Source organism: Talpa occidentalis, unplaced genomic scaffold, assembly GCF_014898055.3.
Source record: "Talpa occidentalis isolate TD23 unplaced genomic scaffold, MPIMG_talOcc4v2.1 talOcc4.2, whole genome shotgun sequence".
Lineage (NCBI taxonomy): Eukaryota > Metazoa > Chordata > Mammalia > Eulipotyphla > Talpidae > Talpa > Talpa occidentalis.
The window spans coordinates 87,702,004-87,716,145 of NW_023602073.1; the positions used below are offsets into that span (position 1 = coordinate 87,702,004).

Here is a 14,142-nt window from a genome sequence, read left to right on the forward strand (position 1 = left end):
AATAGATCTCGAGAAAATAGTCTGAAATCAATGAGCAGAATTTTTCTAGAAATCAATATCACCAAAGGAGACAAATGGCTGAAAGTGAGGACAAATTAGAACTGCACACACAATGTTATACAGAACCCAAACAGGCAGTAATTTCCAAGGCTGCATATTAAGAGACATTTGATCCTAAGATGGTGAAGTAATAGCTTTTTTCTACAAGGCTCTAGGGAGAATCATCTGATTACAGTGTCTGAGGTAATACAACCCTATCAAGAGCACCATAGACAAGCCAACAGAAATGACTGGAGGAGGGGAAACATTGATTTCCAAGTTATGCAGAAGGAACTTAATGTGTGTAAATTGGTGGTATAATGACAAATAGGCCCATGATTCTGAATAGTAATACCACTTCTCCAAAGAAAGACAGATGTTACTTAGTCTAATTTATGTGGACTTATAAAAACAAATCAACTGACCACCAGGAGTCAGGGCTAAAAGAAACTAAAGTTATCTTCTTCCTCCTCAAAGTAATATTAATATTACTCAAAAAAGTGAAAGTGTACCTTAATTTTTTAAAATAAACTGTAGTGGCAAAGATTTTTGTTCATTGATTTGTTCAATTAACTTTTATTGAATACTTGCTGAATGAGGCATTTGTATTAGGGATGAGGCTAGAGAAGTAGTAAGTCTTTATATCTACCATTAAAGAGTTAATTTTTAATTCAAAATGCAGCTGTAAGTAAAGCTATAGCAGAGGATACTTATTTTAAAATGCAACTCTCTGTATCATGATGAAAATAGTCACTTAGAGGTTCAGCAAGTTTTTAAAGGAGTTGGGACAAAAAAAAAAAATTCACGTTGCTTTATAAGTTCCTATATTATTATACACTCCTTGCAAACATTTTAATGGCTACAAAATCTGTCATGAAGTGAAAGTACTCATAATGCACTGGCAGAAGGGGTAGGGAATAGGCATAGTGCCAGACCAGGTGGTAACTGACAGGTCACTCTACATGTGGGTACCCCACAATGTCAACCCTATCAGCGAGGACTGTCACTGCAGCTGACAAGAAGATTGGGTCTATATTTGAGCTCTGCTAACAAATATACCCTTTGATTTCCATTGGAAGCCAGTAGAGACTTGCCTCATTATCATGCATTAAGGGTAATATCTTGCTACTTCAGCCTACCTTTGGGCCAGTGGCTCATCTGCGGTAAATCTGAAGTATGTGGAAGTAGCCCACACAGAAGGGGGGTTGGCAGCTCGGTGCCTTCTACTGCAGCCTCATTGTGAGGTCCATCGATAGCACTGGGGTCATCATCCCGCACTGTTGGTTACTACCTGGAGTGATAGTTTGTTTACTGTCTATAAAACCTGTGGGTTGCCACAATCCTTTCCACATACATCCTGAAAGGCAGCAGGTGGTTAACAATTTACACTAATAATATCTACTATCTCTTTAATGGAAACAGTGAGTAATGCATGTTCCAGGTCCTGTTCTATTTTTCATGCACTAATGTATTTTACTATTAGAATAACTTTAACAAGAAAATGATTATCTCCATTTTATGTGTGAGGAAACTGAGGAAATAACTGCTTAGATAACCTGCCTGAGATCAGTCAGTAGGGCTAGAAGGAGCCAATATTGTAATCCAAGTAGTCTAGACAGAGAACCTGCTTGTATTACAACTAAGTTCCACAGGACTATGCCTGTTTAATTAATCCAGTGACTGGCATGAGACTAGATCACTGCTAATGGAGTGTGTGCTGTTAGAGTCAAAGGTCCTCCTTCAGGGCAAGTTCATTAGACCAACAATCCCCTTATCTAAAGCCCGGTATCTTATTTTATTTTTTTGTAAATATTTATTTATTTATGCATACAAGAGCTGGGATACAAGCCAGAGGTGTGTGTGAGGGGGGAAGAGGATTCACCAGAGACAGAGTGGGGAGCAGAACAGGCAGATTGACTGAGGTACACTGCTGAGAGGAGCAGCGCGGGAGTCAGGAGAGGTCTGCTGTGCTCTGTGGGTAGCTTCCTAGCCGGGGATCAAACTCATGCTGCAGAGGCTGAGGATAGCTTCATAGGTCACATCTTAACCCCTTGCGCCACCAGGGAGGCCCTGTATCTTATTTTAAATGGAGATAAGGAATTCCAGCTCTCACAAGGTCACTGTGGCCACAAAGTGTAAATAATCTTTGAGTCTTACTTTTTTCTCATCCATGTTTTGCCTGTTGGCTCAGCTGAGATCCAGGTATCCCAGGCATGTAAGTACATTACACAGTAAGGAAAACTGAGGGGGGAAAGAACGATGAACCCAAATCTTTGATGAAGACTCAAAAGAGGAGTCACAGAAACCAGAGGCAAATTCTGATACCAATGATGTTGGCAATGGACTGAGATCATAAAACAAAACCAGCTGAAATGCAAACTAGGAGACAAATAGTTCTGAATCAAAGGGCAAGAAGGCAAGCGTGTGGAAACTACTGCAACAGTCACTGGCATTATGCTGTCACACTCTGAGAGGCACTGGTTAAAGCCTACTAGCCCAATCTTGTCCTCTTCTCAGCAGCATGATGATAGTAGCACATTCTATTGTGCCTGCTCGCCCTCAGACAGCACTCTATATTGATTATTATACTTACACATATTAATACCATCAACAACTCTATAAGGTTGGTATTACTATTATTTCTATTTTAAAATGAGTAAACAGATGCCCAAAGTGATGAAATAATGTTTCAGGATCATTGTCACAAAGGGGGATTCAAAACTAGGTGGTTTGGCTCCAGTTATTATTAACAATCAGTATGCATATTCTTTCAATTACTAGATAGAATATATCAGTTGTATTTGTTCAGAGTAATTTCTTTGGTATCTTTTGGTGTCTGGTACATATGATAAGAGGAAAATGACTCATATATTTATCACAGTAGAATTGATGTGGTACATTCTGTTATCCTTTACTAAAACACAGCTTAATATTGTGTTTTTATGGTCTCTCCTTACCTATACCTTGAAATACATCTACAATCCAGTCATTGATTTGTATTGGAAGGATCTCAGGTTACCCTTTGACATATTAAATAGCACTACAAGGTATATGAGAATCCTTCTTAGAGAGATTATCTACGAGTTATCTGAAAAAAAAAAAAAAAAAAAGGAGGATCCTAGGTCCTTCAAGATCTTTAGTTATTATAATCTATTAAATTTCACAACTTTTAGTAAATGATGTAATTTTACTCCCTCTTTCATTACTTTCAGCTTTTATGAGGAATTTGTCTTTTCTCCACATCACATTTTAATATCCACCCCTATAACCTTAAACAAGTGACTGCTCTAATCAATCAGCACAACATTTGAATGGCAACCAAAGTGATTCCTTGGGAAGGGTATGCAATAGATTATAGTGTCAGATCAAGAGGATCAAGGCAAAAAATATCTGTTATGATTCTATATTTTAAGCCAGCTAGCCATAATCAACGTGACCCCTATATATGCTTAGAGTTATATAATCATCCCAAATAATCTTCATTTGTTTTCAATATATTCCTCTCTTGAAGCCCTGTCCCTTACTTGCAGAGACCTGAATAAAAGGAATTTAAACAGCCTTTCCTGTGAAATCAAATCATTGTAAATTATAAGAAATTAAAGACCACTTTGAATGTAAACACTACTCATAATAAATAGAGCATAGCTTTGTCAAAATTATCAGAAAAAAGTTAGGTAATTTTGGCTGTGGAAGTGGCATCATATTTCTTCATATAAGTGATTCCTCAGTCTGATACCAGAAGATTACAGCATTCTCATTGAAATTTCAAGTGTGCAATGCTTTCTACTCAGATAATCTTGACAGTCCACATCATAGCAAAGCCCAGGATTTGTGTCATAAGCAGAACACCCAGAAAAGCATTACCTGGAGAATATATTGGATATGAGAATTCGCAGCATTCAATCAGAGACATGAATATAAGTTGAAATCTGATTTCATTATGGTTTCTCAATAATCAGTAAAGATAATTTCCAAATATTTTCTTATAAGGTTCTTTAACAATGTGTTTGAGGTACCCTGAATACTGTAAAATTTAGCTACCTATAGGTATTACTGAATATTATGTTGTGATTTTAAAGGGTACTTTTTTAAATTTGTATAGATTTTCACTTATACTCACAAGAGGGTAGCACAAATGACTCCGGAAAAAACTGATGTATTGTTCCCCAAGCTAAGAATATGCTAATAGATTTCCAGGAATGCTTTCTCTAAGAATCAGAGTTATTAAAAAGTGCCACTACTGTTTCAATTAATGTTAAATGTACTTAAAAATAAAAAAGTGTTTTCACTCTAAAAATTCTAGACATTTAGCATTAACCAAATGTGATATCTTTCAGCTACATATAGGAATTCAAAGTGATTTGTATCAATGCACAAGTGAGCCCATTCTAAAACAAAGACTAGTTATGGTTCTAGGAATATGGGTATGTTTGTTTAAGGCAAAAATATTCAACAGTTGTCACAGAAAAGGTCCTAGAGAGCCATACGTACTGATCCCCCAAAAACTTGGCTCCAAGAAACTGAGATGTGTCTGGTGACACAGAGAGACCCACAGACAGAAAATAATAAGAAAAAATTGGAAATCCCACTTGATGTCTTCCTGTCTGATCACCTAGGAGATTTTGCTAAATGTCGATGGCACTGAGAAGTGAAAATCAATATTTCAAGAAAGAATATTTTAGTTATTTTTAGATGAGCTTTATGATGAGATCAGGAAAATAAGACAAAAGTGAGTAGAAATATTATAATATATAAAATCTAGATTTTGTATTACATAAGGAGCTGGAAGAATTTTTCTATGATACAATCCTATTGAAGATGGTCAGGAAGCTTTTATAGACCTGAAGCTACTTAGATTCATCTCTCTGTTAAGCTATCCTTACTACAAAATGACAGGTTTTCATAAAAAAATAAATACTTGAGTATGAATCAAAGAGAAAAAAAGACATAAAAGGCATGGAGTTTCCTCTATATAATGTAGGGGTGGAAAGGGACAAAGAACTTTAATATAGTTTTTTACCAGAGCATTGCTCTAGGGTGTAAACACTAAGCCAACTAGTAAGAGATCTTAATTTCAATCTGGTTTGCTTACTGACCTTTCAATCCTCTCAGAAACACCATAAGAAAATGTTTTCCTCATAGCCCTCATTATAATATTATCTGACACTATTAAAACCACACCCTAATGCCTAATATAAAATATAGAATAGTACAAGTGTTTTGAGCTTCCCTAGATTTATTCCAGTTTTTTTTTTTTTCACAACAAAGTAAAGATGTGCATTATATTGCTTTATGGAGAAAATAATTACAGCCTATTAGATTTCTCAGTAGTGGATGTTTTCTCAAATATTAAGAATGTATAAAATTCCTATTCTGTTCTAGGATACCATGATGTTTATAATTCTGATTTCTTCTATTGAAACTTCACCTTGCAGAATTCAGTCTGAGAGCCATGTGTACTAATCAAGCCCCTTATCAAGCACCAATGTCTTCTTAAGTGTTTTAGTAACATTTCCCCTTTTGGCCAGAACCATCTTACAGTAAGTCACCAAAATGACCCACACAAAGGGAAAGAGAAGCACTTGCTCTATGTTCTCTAGGCCTTTTAAAAAACATAGAGTTGTTCCTCTAGTCAAGTACATGTGAATACAAGAAAGATGATATTGCAGACAGCAAGGGGATGGGCACTCTTCAAAAGGAACACCCCAGCCCTCAGCCATTACTGTTACCATGGCAAAACTGGAAGAGTCTGCAGCGCTACCCAGCAAGCCGTTGGCATTGTTCTAAACAAACAAGAGGAGTGCAAGATTCTTGCCAAGAGAATTAATGTTTGTATTGAGCATATTAAACACTCTAAGAGCCAACATAGGCTTCTTGAAATGTGAGAAAGAGTGCAATCAGGAAAAAAAAGGATGCCAAAGAGAAAGGTACTTGGGTTCAACTGAAGCCCCAGCCTGCTCCACCCAGGGAAGCATGCTATGAGAACCAATGAAAAGGAGCCTGAGCCGCCGGAACCCATCCTCCAAGAATTCATGGCATGATGGGCATGGAAAAAGAAATAAAAGACCTCTGGGCTATAAAAATGTTTCTCTTAACTGAGTAGAAATGTGATGGCCCATCTCCAAAAATGTTTAAAGCAAAAATATTAAAAAATTTCAATTTTTTTTCATTTTAACCTTATTTTCCAGCTACATTGAGATATAATTGAGACATACAATTGTGTAAATTAAGGTGAGCAACATAGTAATTTTATACATTTATATATTGCAAATGATGACCACCAGGACGTTAGTTAATACCTCTACCTATCATCTGTCACATAATTACTGTTTCTTTTTTTGTGGTAAGAGAATTTAAAATTAATTTCTGTAACAAAATTCAAGTTTATTATAGTGTGTTATTAGCTATAATAACCATGCTGTACATTAGATTACCAGAACTTGTTAATCAAGTAGAAGTTTGTACACTTTGACCAACATCTCCCCATTATTCCCACACCCAAGCCTCTGGTAACCACCACTCCACCCTATTTTTGAGTTTTAATTTTTAGATTCTATATAAAAGTGATAGCATACAATATTTGTCTTTCTTTGTCTTATTTCACTTACCATTATGCCCTCGAGTTTCACGAAAGTTGTCATAAATGCAAATGGCAGTTTTCTTCTCTATCATGGCTGAAAAATATTCCAAAAAAAAAAAATCTGTATTCTGTTGCTGTTGAATGGAATGTTCTATTTTTAACTGTTAGTTACCCTTGCCTAATATTGGTTCAAGTCCAATATTCTCCTTGTTGATTTTCTGTCTAGATTTTCTGTTGATTTCTGTCCATTGTTGATAGTGCTATGTCAAAGTTCCCACTATTATTGCATTGTCTTAAGTTTCTCTCTTCAGATATGTTATTATTCACTTATTATATTTATTTGCTCCAAGGTTGTGTGGATATATATTTGTGATTGTTATATTCCTGTTGATGAATTGACCCCCTAATCATTATAAAATGACTACCTTTGTCTTCTGCTACCTTTTCTGACTTAAACACTAATGCCATCTTATTAATTGCTTATTGACATTTTAGTAGTTCTGTCATTTCATCCTTTCTTGCTATCTTCCTGTGTAAACTGATGACTTTCCAGAGTTGTATTCCCTTGTCTTTGTGTATCTATTATAGATTTTTGCTCTGTTTCCATGAGATTTACATAATGATATAGACACACATACAAATCATACTATGTAAACCTCATGGGGACCACAGGGCAAAAATACACGTTGTATGTGTGTATATGTGTGTGTGTGTGTGTGTGTATTATGCTGATAACAATTTATAACAATCTAGCTTTGCTTGCATACATTCTTTTAAACTCCTTTTTACTCCTTTTAACATTCTTATGTTTTTGATGTTATCATTTACATCTTTTTATACTGTGTATAAATTAATGACTTATTGAAACTATATTAGTTTCTAGTGCTATTGTCCTTTTATCCCTCCCTATACTAGCTTTAAGTCATTAACATACAACCATGTTAGAGTACTTGGATATTCTAACCTATTAGATACCAGTGTGTTCTATATGTTTTCACATTGCTAATAAGCATCCTTTTGACTCATATTAAAGAAATCCTTCTATCATTTCTTTTTTTTTTTAATAGAGGCATGTTTTATTTATTTATTTGTTTGTTTGTTTTGTTTATACATGCACTGGGTACAGTCAGACGCGCGGGAGGGTGAGAGAATTCACCAGAGCCAGAGCGGGGAGCAGAGCAGGCAGAAGGACTGAAGTACAGTGCTGAGGGGAGCAGCGGGCGGCAGGAGAGGTCTGCACGCCAGGTGGGACCCTCCTCTGGTGGTCGGGGAGCAGCCGGGGATCGAACCGGCGCCACAGAGGCCGTGGGCAGCTTCGCAACCCAGCGCTCAACCGCTGCGCCACCGGGGAGGCCCATCCTTCTATCATTTCTTATAAGGCACAATTAGTGGGGATAAATTCCCTCAGCTTTTGTTTATTAAGGAAACTTTGTGTAGTCTTCAATTCTGGAGGCCAATTTTATGTAAAGTAATTGACAGTGGAGATCAGTGATAGGCTTTAGGCTTGGGTGTGCAGGTGCATAGATGGAAGAACTCGCTTCAGATTGGTGTCAGTGCCTGACAGGGATGGACAGCAGTCCCATAAGCACCAGAGATAGATGCTGGCTGTCAGTGCACTCACTTGTGATGTCCTACTCTTCTCTGGTATGTGCATGTAAAACAGCAATGTCTTAATTACTCAAGAAAAATGTTTCCTACAGTAAAGCAAAGGGGAATCCATGACTAATATGAAACTTCAAAAATACCTCTAGAGGATACATTTTTAGTATTACTAGGATATTCATTGCAATCTTATGCTATCTGGTTTCAATTAAGACCTCAAAATTTCTTTTTTATATATATATATATATTTTTAAAGAGGCACGTATTTTATTCATTTATTTATTTATTTGTTTTGGTTTTTGTTTATACATGCACTGGGTACAGTCAGAAGCGCGGGAGGGTGAGAGAATTCACCAGAGCCAGAGCGGGGAGCAGAGCAGGCAGAAGGACCGAAGTACACTGCTGAGGGGAGCAGCGGGCGGCAGGAGAGGTCTGCGCACCATGTGGGACCCTCCTCTGGTGGCCGGGGAGCAGCCGGGGATCGAACCGGCGCCGCAGAGGCCGTGGGCAGCTTCGCAACCCAGCACTCAACCGCTGCGCCACCGGGGAGGCCCAAGACCTCAAAATTTCTGTTTTCATTCGTTTCATCCTCATTGATTATGTAGTCAAATTTTTACGGTTGTTATTCAAAATATGCTTCTCTCTCTCCAAACCCTGAGTGATTCCCTCACCCACTTCTCAGAGAGAAAAACACACAAATTCTCTCCCTTTCTCAAAGCTACCATGAATATCTGTGGTCTATATATCACCTTTTCCCATTTTCCCTGAAATACTTAAGATGACCAAAGCCAAATCTTTGATTAAATTCTTCACGGGTGTTTTTCCCCTAGTCTTCATCAGAGTTGCATTATTATCCATCCAACATCTAAAGCCAGAAAACTAACAATAATGTCTCTTGTTCTCTCAATACCCAACACATAATATTCCTACTGATTCTGTCTAAAAAAGAATGTTCCCATTTAATCCACATCTCTCCATTTTCATAACCATCAAATTTGTCCAAATCAGCATCATCTCTTCTTGATTGTGCAAAAGCTTACCAACTGGTTTTCCAGCTTTTATTCTTTCCTATTTTATTTTTGTTCTACCCAATCCATTATCCACTTGTCAGAAAAAATATGTATTTCTTATTGTATTCTCATGCAAAAAGTAGTTCCTTCCTTTAGCATTTAGAATAAAATTCTCATCCTTTGTCAGTGCTTTCAAACCACTGTCTACTTTATTATATTTCCCAGCCTACTATATTGAAATCTTCCCACTCTTTCATTTACTAATCTCCAGCATCACTGATCTTCCTTTGATTTCTCAAGCATATTAAAGTTTCCTTATAGCTTTGGATGTCTCCTTTCCTTGAAGTATTCTTATTCTTTAGTTTAATTCACTTATGTCTTATCAGAACACCCTATTTGTCACTCCTTGAAATCACCCTATTTATCTGTTTGTCAAGTGTTGTGTTTCCCCCACTGAAATTTTCTTCCATGAAGGCAGGAGTTATATTGGACTAATTCACATATATTACCATCAATTAAATGTATAAAAACTATCAAGGAGAAAGACTAAAGTATGTGTTACTAAATACTCCCCACTCAAAGTCATTTGAAAATAATAGAGTAAAATAAAGATCTTAAAAGTTTACATTAAAATAAAGTACATGAAAATCAATATTTTCAGACTGAAATTCTATTTTTAAAAAAAGCTCTATAGCTTTGATCTTACAGTTTGTTGCTTGCTTTTTGTTTGTTTGGGGGAAAGAAACAGAGAAAATATATTTCAGGAAGAAAAAAATATCTTTCAAGTTCTGTATTACTGATATTGAAAGAAGTGATCTTAAAAGAAAATGCTAAAAAAAAAATATGCATCTCTCACCACTGACTGATCCAAAATTCAGTACTTGGAATAACTGATGAATTTAAAGAATAAAATTTTGTGACATTTTTATAATCCAGTAGGATAGAACAGCTCAACAAGCCTGGAGCACAGACATTGTGTTCTTCTCTATTTTGCTTCTTTTGATACAGAGGTTTTGTGAAAATGAATAGAATAAAAATAAAATCATTTCAAAAACACTTGACACATATATAGCAAAGGTGTCCTAAAGTGGTTCTGTCAATTCTTAGCACTTCATCATATTAATACGTAACAAAACATTGGCTTCTGAATTGTTAGTGCAAAAGCAATTGTAAGAGCTATGGCTCCAGGAACATATCCTCTTATGAAAAATGAAAATTTATTGTGTTAAAGTTCCATGTTGCCAGAAAAGCACAAGTTATAAAGAAGATGTCATGAACTTTGAAACTTGTGTTGGTAAATGCCATGCTTTGAACCATTTTAGTAGAAAATATCCTTAAATTGCATAATTTCAGAGTTATCATTTAAAAATTAAATAATTAAAAATTTAATAGAAAGTTATAAGAATAGAAGAAGGAATTTTATACACTTTAACCAAATCACTAATTTTAAAAAATATTTTGATACATATTGGTATCCTATATTTATATTAAGAGCTATGCTTAAGTAATTACTTTCTCTGTACCATTTAAAAATAGGTAGCAAACAATATATCACTTTACTATTTATTATTTCAAGAAGTTTTCCTCTGACAAGAATGGAATCTTTCAGAGTCATAGAGTAAGCCCTGAAGAGCATCTCTCTCCCACTGGTAACAACTATAGATTCAGAACAGAGTAAGAAAATTCACTATTTGAAGACTCTGAATAAGTAAACAATACTGGCAAGTACAAGAGAAAGTCAGAACTTGAGAAATTATCAACTCCAGTACAATTTCAGTTTTTTCTCTCCCCTATTTCCCAGTCATGACCTAAGAAAGATCGGCGGTTAGAGTTATAGAACTATACTTTGGATGCAATTAGAAAAACCTTAAGAGAAATCCCCGCTTTCTGACTAAGCAGTCAAAATAACTAGTTTTCAAGGTTAATTATTTTTCATTTTCTTCTTTTTTTTTCATTTTTCTATTCTCACATTGCTTCTGGGCCAACGGCAACGAAACACATATGGCTACCACAGTACTGAAGTATTAGAGGTAGAATCTTGGGTATGTAAAATCACAAAGCTAACCTCTATCTTTGGCCAGAGAACAAGGAAAAGAGTTCAATGTTGCCCCACGAGCAAATTGCTCTAGAAGAATTTCTATTATTTATTTTTCCTCTTCCCTTACACTACTTTTTCCTGATTGTGTGAACCCTGGTCATATATAATAAATGTAACATCTCAGGAGGTTAAGAAGCTTAACTTTTGGGAGAGTAAAATTGGAAAGAGGGTTCTTGGTCACCAGAAAATGTAACTGTAATCTTAAGAGAGGAAAGATCTGAGTATGAATCCAATGTACGCCTATGAACCAACATAAGTACTGGACTCATCTCCAATCTGCGAATGTGTAGAACAGGCCCACAAGAGTGTAGGAAAGACTGAAAACCAATGTAAGGTCCCAGAGAACTATGACTCATCTATGTTAATAGATTGCTCAGACCTAAATAATGGCAAGCAAAAGCATGGCAAATGCTTTGGAAACATAATTGATAAGAAACCATTGCTGGAAGAAAACAAGAAAGAACTTGCAGATTGATTACCTGGTAAAGCAATGACAATAGCAGCATTGACTCTCAGAATTTTACAGGGCCCATAATTTTATAACAAAATAATGTATGTATAGGAAATACAATATCATATAGCCCATTTGATATGAAAAAACCCAGGAGAATAAAGCACCCAATTCCTCAGGTAAGGAGCTTGGAAGTTGCCATTCCATCAGAACAAGTAAAAAACTGAATGAATTGAAAAATCAACAACTCTTCTTAGAGCCTTAAAAAGGAAAAGAACACAGGGAAAACTGCTGCCTCCAAGAAGAGAAAGTCAGACAAGGGAAAATAGGGGAGGAAAGGGCTTAAAAAATAGAGACTCACAATTGCCAATGTCCCTGGGAACCAGTGCTGGGATTGAAAATCCTCAACTGTAATTGATGGAGGCTCAGGGTGGGACAATTCTGAGAGTTAAAAAGTCCAGGGGAACCTGGTCATAAGGGGACGGGCTGGCAGAGAGAGAGAAAGAAATATTTTAAGATTTACCTCTAGGAGCCAACCAGATTCCTGCAGTAAATAGAAGAGAAAAACCCCACAGAGCTCCCTAAAGAGGAAGTGGAAAGGAATCTTTGAAATACACCATTTTTGCTCTTCCTTTGTTCTTCTTCAGAAGGTCAGCTGTCAGGGGAACCTAGTTAAACACTGCCTCACATGCTGGCCTCTAATCAAAGTGAACTAGGAGAAAGAAATACCCAAGTGCAGCCCACTCTAGCCATTCTGTCCCACTGAAGGGGAGGAAAAAATACCTGAGGAAAAACTTTGTGAAGATTACATTCCAGAGACAGTCTCACTAAAAGGCTGAGATTTAGTCACAGGACTGCAGACAACTTCCCCTTCCTCCACACCTCACCACCACATTCCCAATGGCCTATTTAAGAGTTTCTTTTGCATAGTCTATCATGCATGTCTTATTATCAAGAAATAATAACAAGATATACAAAAAAGACAAAAATTAAAAAAAAGCAAAAACAAAAACAAGTAACTTCAATTTGAAAGGACAGAGCAAATACCAAAATCAGAATGGTAGGAATGTTGGAATTATCAAACGTGAACTTTTATAACAACAATGACAATATCTAATGGATATAAGATATTTAACAGGCCTTGTGGATAAATAAACAGCATGCAAGAACATATGAATGCAAGCAGGGAGATGGAAATCCTAAGAAAGAAATGCTAGAGATTAAAAATCAGTGTATAGAAATGAAGAACATTTATTTTTGGAGAATGTACACAATAATGAAAAGAAAGTTTGAGCTAAATGATATATCAATAGAATCCATTAAAAAAAAAAAGGAAAAAAAGGAGAAGAAAACAAAGACTGTAAAAAATCTCAATATCCCAGGACATGGGACAATTACAAAAGATGTTAATTACATGGGAATGTCATAAATAGAAGAAATAAAAGGACAGAAAAAATGTTTTAAACCATCAAGACTGAGAATTTTTTCAAATTAATATCAGTCACCAAACCACAGTTTGAGGCGGCTCAAACAACAACATAATGGCAAAAAACAAAAACAAAAAAAACCCACCAGAGCATATCATCATTAAAGAAAATCAAAGATAAAAAAAAAAATTCTCATTTTTGACTGGATTATTTTCTTTGTTTTTGTTGAGTCTCATCAGCTCTTTGTAGATTTTTGTGATCAGTCCTTTATCATTAGTGTTGTGTGCAAAAATGTTCTTCCAGTCAGTGGGGTTTCTCTTTGTTTTTGTTATTGTCTCTTTTGCTGTGCAGAAGCTCTTTAGTTTGATGTAGTCCCAGCTGTTTATCTTTGCCTTCACTAGTCACTGCTTTGGGTGATGTGTCTGTAAAGAGGTCTTTGATGTATGTATCATGCAGTGTTTTGCCTATATTTCCTTCTATGTATTTTATGGTTTCAGGTCTTAAGTCTAATTCTTTAATCCATTTTGAGTTGGTTTTTGTGCATAGTGTGAGGTAGTAGTCAAGCTTCATTCTTTTGCATGTAGCGACCCAGTTTTCCTAGCACCATTTATTGAACAAACTTTCTTTGCTCCAATGCATATTTTTTGCTCCTTTGTCAAAGATTAGTTGACCATAAATCTGTGGGTTTATTTCTGGATTTTCTATTCGATTCCATTGGTCTGTATGTCTGTTCTTGTTCCAATACCATGCAGTTTTGATGATTATGGCTTTGTATTCTGAAGTCTGGGAGTGTGATGCCTCCATTCCCTTCTTTTTTTTTTCAGGAGCGCTTTAGCTATTCGGGGTTTTTGGTGATTCCATATAAATTTCATCAATAATTGTTCTATATCTTTGAAGAATGACATTGAAATTTTTATTGGAATAGCATTGAATCT

General features: G+C 35.9%; 1 pseudogene; it reads left to right on the top strand.

Moving 5' to 3' along the window:
* Window positions 1-2,522: 2,522 nt before the first annotated feature.
* LOC119253369 (60S ribosomal protein L21-like) lies at window positions 2,523-6,171 on the top strand (annotated as a pseudogene).
* Window positions 6,172-14,142: the final 7,971 nt, after the last annotated feature.